The sequence below is a fragment of the Elephantulus edwardii genome, unplaced genomic scaffold, assembly GCF_000299155.1.
Source record: "Elephantulus edwardii isolate Elephantulus edwardi_28Jun2011 unplaced genomic scaffold, EleEdw1.0 scaffold00184, whole genome shotgun sequence".
Taxonomy (NCBI): domain Eukaryota; kingdom Metazoa; phylum Chordata; class Mammalia; order Macroscelidea; family Macroscelididae; genus Elephantulus; species Elephantulus edwardii.
In genome coordinates, this window is record NW_006399934.1 from 3,480,111 (window position 1) to 3,487,884 (window position 7,774).

The window sequence follows — 7,774 nt, forward strand, 5'->3', positions numbered from 1 at the left end:
CCATTACCCCAGTCACTGAATCATCCATCTCATTCAGTCGTCTTCTCTTGCTCTGTCCTTCCTCCCTCCCAAGCATAATGTCCCTCTCCAGGGAGTGGTCCCTCCTTGCAGCACACCCAAAGTATGTCAGACAGCTTCAGAATCCTTGCATCCAAGGAGTAGTTTGGTTTCACGTGTTTATTTTGGCAGCCCATAGGATGTTCAGTACTCCTGTCCAGCACAACTCAAACACATCACCTTTGTCATCCTTATTCACTTGTCCTGTTCTCAGATGTTTAGCAAGTGATGGACAAAGGCATGGTTAGAATTAAATGCACCTTTGTCTTCAAATTGACATCATCGCTTCTCAGCAATTTGGAGGTCCCTGCCAACAGACTTGTCCAATGCATTACACCTCCTGATTGTCCAGCTGCTGGTACCAATGTTAATTTTGCTTCCAGCAAGATAAAATTGTTGACAATTTCAATCTTTCCTCATCTATCATGTTGACTATTGGTCCAACAGTGAGGATTGTGTCTTAATGTTTAAATGCAACCCATATTGGAGTCTTTGATCTGCAGCAAACACTTCAAATCTTCACTTTAAGCAAGCTAGGTTGTGTTATCTGAATAATGCAGGTTATTGATTGAGTCTTCCTCCTACCCTGACACCTCATTTTTTTTCAGTCAAGCTTCTCTAATGATTTGCTCAGCATACAGACTGAATAGGTATGAAGGATTTATACTGATGAATTTATACACTGATGAATGCCTTTCCTAATTTTAAATTATGTAGTGTTCCCTTGGATAGGTGTGTCAGAGACAGTAAGATTGCCACGAGATAGAGCAGGGATTAGGGCTATTGTACATAAGGTCGCTATGAATTGCAGGTGACTCAATGGCACATACCAAATGTTCCCTTGCTGTTTGCACAACAGCTTCATGGTCTAGGTGTCCGTTATGTGTGAGCCTAATTAATGTTCTGGGATTCCCATTCTTCTCATTATTAGCCAAAATATTATGATCCACAGTCAACAGTCTTGGCATAGTCAATAGGGCATAAATAGACATTCTTCTGGTATTCTTTGCTTTCAACTAGGATACACTTGACATTAGCAATGATATCTCTGGTGCCATGGCCTCCTCTAAATCTAGCTTGAATTTCTGGAAGTTCGACATACTGTTCTAGCCATGTTTTAATGATCTTCAGCAGTATTTTGCTTGTATGTGTTATTAATGATACTGCTTGATAATTTCCACTGTTGGATCACCTTTCTTGGGAATGCAGATAAATATGGAACTCTTCCAGCCATCGAGGAAACTGTCTTCCAAACTTCTGGCATACACTGGTGAGCATGTTCAGGAATGCATTTTTTTAGTTAAACATGTCAACTGGTATACATTGCATCCTGGAGCCTTATTCTTTTGCCAATGCCTTTAGTGAAGTTTGAACTACTTCAATTTATATGGTACTTCCTGAAATTTTTCATCAACCAACTCCTTTTTATGTCATATGCCGGCGAGTCACCTGCACCTCATAGCAACACTATGTGCAACAGCCTAAACCCTGCTCGATCCTGTGCCAGTCTTACTGTCTCTGACACACTTACTCCATTACCCCAATCACTGAATCAACCCATCTCAAGAGTTTTCCTCTCCTGTACTGTCCCTCTCAAAATAATGTGCTGTAATCAAGCATGATGTTCCTCTCCAAAGTCATGTGCTGTAATCAAACACTAAGCAGGATAATAATTATAAATAGTTCATGTCTTGAGGCTACATTTTGTTGAAAATTAATTATAGAAGAAACTTTCCATTTTCAGAACTAGTTTGAGTTTTGAAATTCTGCATACAGGATTATGGACTTGAAGTAATACAGAATTAAGTCAAGGGTAATTAAGACAAAATTTGCTTCACTAGAAGTCACTTGCAACATGTCCAAAGTATGTCAGACAAAGCTTCAGAATTCTTGCCTCCAAGGAGCAGCCTGGCTTCACCCTCTCCTGGACAAACTTGTATGTTCTCTTAGCAGTCCATGGTATATTCAGTACTCTTCTCCATCATCACAGCTCAACGGTATCAATTCTCCTATCATCCCTAGTCGTGTCCAACTCTCTGATGCATAGCAAGTGATTGTGAAGACCATGGCCTGTATCAGGTGCACCTTAGTCTCCAGACTGACATTGTTGCTCTTCAGTACTTTAGAGAGTCTCTAACTGCAGACTTTACCATCACAATAGCAATACTTCTTTTAAGTTCCTGGCTACTCTGGGTCTCTTAGACGACTATCTGGAGGTGGCCAAGCACTTCAGAGCGAACGAGTTCTCCAGGGCCAAGGCAGACTCCTCCGAATGGTTGGCTGCTGATGGGTTGGCTGATGCCTCGGGCAAGGAGGATGCCTTCTCCAGGACAGATTGGATGGTGGAGAAAATGGACCTGAAGGGGTTTGACTTAGAAGATATGGAAACCATGCCAGATGAGCTCTTGGCCACGTTGGATGGCACATGTGATCTCTTTGAACCCCTAGTCCAGAAGACTAATAAGGAGCCCCCCCCCCAGGCAGTGAACCCAATAGGCCATCTCCCAGAAAGTCTACTACAAACAGACCTGGTTGCCCCCTTCACCTTCCTGCAGCCTCTTCCCCAGACCCCAGAGGTCCTGGTAGCCGCTCCAGACCACGCCTTTCACTTAGAGCTGGGCAGTGGACTTTGACAGAGAGGAAGGCAGACACAGCTTCTTATGTCACCATGGTCCCCCAGTGCATAAAGGAAGAGGACACCCCCTCAGATAATGACAGTGGCATCTGGATGAGCCCGGAATCCTACCTGGGATCTCCCCAACACAGTTCCCCCACCCCAGGTGGCTCCCCAAGCAGGAGCCGGCAGACTCCAATTGATTGACCTTGGTGGTCCTGCCCGCCCCAAACCCTATTACCCTCCTGAGAGAGAACAGTGACAGCAAAAGTAAAGGGAGAGAAATTGGATAAGAAATTGAAAAAAATGGAGAACAAGACAGCAGTCACTAAATATCGCCAGAAGAAGAGGGCGGAGCAAGAGGCCCTCACTGGGGAGTGCAAGGAGCTAGAGAGAAAGAATGAGGCCCTGAAAGAGAAGGCAGATTCCCTGGCCAAGGAGATCCAGTACCTGAAAGATTTGATAGAGGAGGTCCGCAGAGTCAGGGGGAGGAAAGCCTCCCCTAGTCTGGGGCAGCAGGAGTGTGCTTGTACATGTTGTTGTTGTTATGTGCCATCGAATCATTTGCGACTCATAGCGACCCTATGCACAACAGCCCTAAACCCTGCTCTATCCTGTGCCAATCACACTACCTCTGACACACCCATCCCGATTACCCCAGTCACCAAATCAATCCATCTCATAGAGGGTCTTCCCCTCCTGCGCCGTCCCTCCACCCTCCCAAGCATGATGTCCTTCTCCAAGGACCCATCCCTCCTGGCAACATGCCCAAAGTATGTCAGATGAAGCCCCAGAATCCTTGTGTCCAAGGAGCTGCTTGGTTTAATCCTCTCCAGGATGCATTTGTTTGTTTTCTTGGCAGTCCATGGTACATTCAATACTCTTCTCCAGCATCACAGCTCAAAGGCATCAACTCTCCTTCTGTCCTCCCTAGTCATTGTTCAACTCTGATGCATAACAAGCGATTGCGAAGACCATGGCCTGTGTCAGGCACACCTTAGTCTCCAGAGAGACACCGTTGCTCTTGAGTACTTTAGAGAGGTCCCTAACAGCAGACTTTCCCATCGCAATACGTTTTTTGATTTCCTGGCTGCTGGTGCCAAGAGTGTTGACTGTGGAGCCGAGCAAACTGAAGCTGTGAACAATCTCAATCTCTTCGCCATCCATCCTGATGCTGCCAATAGGATTGAAAAAAAAAAAGTTCCTGGCTGCTGGTGGGTGCCTAGAGTGCTGACTGTGGAGCCAAGCAAACTAAAGCTGTGAACAATTTCAATCTCTTCACCTTTCTTATATAATCTGTATAAAAACAATGGAAGAAATACATTCCTTAGGCATTCTTTCAATTTCTGCTCCTCAGACTCAAGCCATCTGCAATTTGCTGGGTATCTCCATACCTTATCAACCTATATACAGAACAGATTATCTGGGAGGCTGGGCTCTATGAGGAGAAATGTGGGGTCAAGATTGGTGGACGATTTATCAACAATCTGCGTTATGCGGATGACACAACCCTGCTTGCTGAAACTGAAGAGGATCTGAAGTGCCTGCTGCAGAGTGTCAAGGACTGCAGCCTACAATATGGATTGAGGCTCAATGTCAAGAAGACAAAGATTCTCACCACTGGACCAACTGGCAGCATCAGGATGGAAGAGATTGAGATTGTACACAGCTTTAGTTTGCTTGGCTCCACAGTCAACAGTCTTGGCACCAGGAGCCAGGAAATTAAAAGGCGCATTGCCATGGGAAAGTCTGCTGTGATTTTAATCAAAGTTTACAGAAAAGTTAGGTTTTCATTTATTCACTGTTGCATTTTCCTCCCTCCCCCCAGTTCACTTTTAAAAAAGTATTTATTGTTGTTGCAGCCATCTCCAATTTGAATCATGATTTTATTTTTCACACTTCCCCTGCTATGCAGTAAATCATGGTGAACAAAAACCAAAATCCACTATCTTGGTTCAGTATAGACTGAGCGGACTCCATACTTACTGCTATACCTGACAAACTTTCTTTTCTTGAATTTCTGGCACCAGAGTGAGTTCCATCCAATACAAGGGTCATTCTTCCTTGTGAAAATACTTAAACCTGCATCATTACCCTTTTTTAGAGACCTCATATTTATTTTACTTATCAGACCACATAATCATGTAATGATGAAAACACTACCAATGGTTTTTAATCTAGCCTAGAATCACCAAACCTCAACAGGCTTGTAAGTATCCGGAGCCATGCTCAAATCATGTTTTTGACCATGTCAAGTTATTGCCATCCTCAAGCTGATTTCTCTCCTGAAAGGGCTTCCTTCCCACTCATCTATATGGTCATTTCCTTCTTTATCCGAGACACTAACTTTTAATAGTACCTCCTCTGAGAATGTTGCTCTTAATCACCCTTAATAGAGGTCAGTCCACATTTTCTATCCCAACATCGTGTTTTTCCTTTATAGTACTGTACATAATCTGTAATATTTTTACTTTCCCATTTCTACTCCAGTGTTTCCTTAAAGCATCAAACTTTAAAAAAAAACAAACCAAGAAAATCCTGCCCATTAACCCTCTAAGCCAAGACACTATCTTATTTTGACCTCCACCCTCTCTTCCAAGTCTAGTCTTATGCCAACCTCTATTCTTATATGCTCTTGACACTCTTCAAGGCCACCAATGGCTTCCTATTATAGATAGCACATCTCCTGTTTAGTTAGGTTAATTTTTTTGGTACAGGCTCACACTTTGAGATCCATCGCCCTAGAACAACCAACTTAGGTGTCCTGCTTCTCATTCAGGATTAGCCACACACAAGGGCATGTTTCTGACATCACCAGGTCTTTGTTTCAGCTCAGGTCCCAAGAGTTCTTCCCTGGTCATGATTCTTTTCACTACAAACTGGCAGTCTTATTTGTTTCTAAAGTAAAATCCTACACTGGCTAGCCTTGGATCTTTAGATGGAACAGGGAAGAGAAAACCCGGACACCAGAATCAAAGACCCCTGTTGAAAGAGTGGTTACTTGCTCAGCTGCTGAGTGAAAATGTGAGCCTGTTACTCCACTGGAGAAAAAAAATGTAGCAGCAGGCTTCTATAGATTATACCTTTAATGACCTTGAGGTTAAATGTTTACAGGCATCAAGCCAAGACTATGGCCCTAGTTTACCTCCTGGGTTAATCTTGAGCACAATGGCTTTCTTTGAGCTCCCTCACTAGCCAAATGTGGCCAATCACTACTTAAAAAAATTCCATTAGGGGAGCTCTGGTGGCCTAGTGGTAAGGAGCTGCAACTACAATCCCAGAGGCGCACAGTTCTAATCCACCAGATGCTCTGCCAGAGAAGGAGGGACAATCTCCTCCTGTACCAGTCAGGTCTGATGTGACGGTACACTCACACAAAAATAATAATAAAATAAAAAAAAATTAAAACAAAAAATTCCATTAGTGTTTGTTTCTGCCTGTGTATAGTTTGTACGTTACCAGCATTTATACTTAGTTCTGTTGCTAAAATTCCTTTTTTCTGTATCATGTAATTTTTTTCTTCAGCATTCCAATTCTGTTTTCCCCTATACCTTTGCCTTAGACTATGTATCTACATTTTACTAATAAAGAAATTACATTTGTACTCACAAATGGAAACTATTTTTGAGCTGAAGTACTTGTAAAATTTGTGATAAAAAACTTGTATTATATAACTTTGGGGTTAATTTTTTTTTTCGTTGCAGCTTGATACGTCTTTATTCTGGTAATGGCGGCCGCTTTGGGGTTAATTTTTAAGTAATATTCTTACTTAAGTGATCTAACTGAAAACTTTTAAGTATAGAGTGTAACGTGAAATACATGTATTACAAGATCTAAGCTAACAAAGAACTGCACATGTAATCCCCTTAACAACTCTGAGGTAGGTACTAGTTTATCATTTTCATTTTACAGATATGAAAACAAGTACCAAGAGGCTAAGCAGCCACCCAGAGTCACCCTATGAATGGACTGAATGCCTGGCGCCAAGTTCTGATTTAGTCACAGAATGCTGAGACTAATACTACCTTAAATACATAAATAGGTGCCAGCACAGACCTTGGAGGGTCCTCCAGTTCGCTAAAGTGTTCCCCTCTTAGAGATTTCCATTAATGTTGTTTTTGTCAGTTATTTCCACACCAAACCTTCAATTCCAGTATGAATCTTGTATCTGAAGTCTAGGAAGTTATTATTTCCCATTGAGATTTCAAAACTCTAGGTCTTAACCCAATAGTTCTTCATATTCTCCTCTGAACTGACTCATTTCTTCTTTGCCTATCCCTCATGTCTAGTTCTCTCCATTTCTCTATTCCAAAAGACAGAAAATTCATAGCTAACTTTATCTTCCCCAGTTGTTCTGCGAGAGCTAGGCAAATCTCCCATGCTATTTACTGCCTCTGAAAACCTGCTAGAGGGTCAGATATGGGTTGGTTCTGACTCAGCAGTAAAAAATATGAATACATCATTACCTTAAAAACTCTACCGAGCCCCCTACTTTCCAGAACCACTTTGCTAAGAAAAAAGGCGACACTAATGATTCCTCATTATATCCCAAAGTTTTCTTTTAAATCTAAGATCGTTTTCTTAATTTTAAAAAAATGCCTCCACTTCTTTCCAGATTATTTAAAGATTTAATATTTTCTTGAAAGTCCATCCTCCAGCAATTCTACCAAACAATTAACCCTGGATAATCTTGAGTATATGGCAATTCAAAATGCCCATTTTGACTCTCATTTGGCAATTAATCACGTTACACTGTAAGCTTGTGTTTAGTTTTCAAGTCTTCTCCAGTTGGACTGTAAATGGAGACCTTGTCAATCTTATATAACCTTACAGTACTACACATGTAGGGCTGGTTGATTTCATAACTTTTGAAGAATTTTGTTCTCTGACCACAGGTCAAAGCACTTTGTCATTCATGAGGCCAGCCTGGACAGTAAGAGCCATGTATCCTTGATCCAATCACCCTCCTCCCTGTTGGAAGAACTGGGAGAAGGGAGGGTGGATTTTCAAACAGCAAGCACTCTCTTGTTGGGGATAAAGTTGCTGGTTAGGTCCATTTGTATTAGTGGGGAAGAAGAAATGATAATGTGCTGGAAAATCAAA

The 7,774-nt window shown here is 42.1% G+C and overlaps 1 pseudogene; it reads left to right on the forward strand.

The window, feature by feature from the left end:
* The first annotated feature begins 1,912 nt into the window (after positions 1 to 1,912).
* LOC102873034 lies at positions 1,913 to 7,518 on the forward strand (annotated as a pseudogene).
* Positions 7,519 to 7,774: the final 256 nt, after the last annotated feature.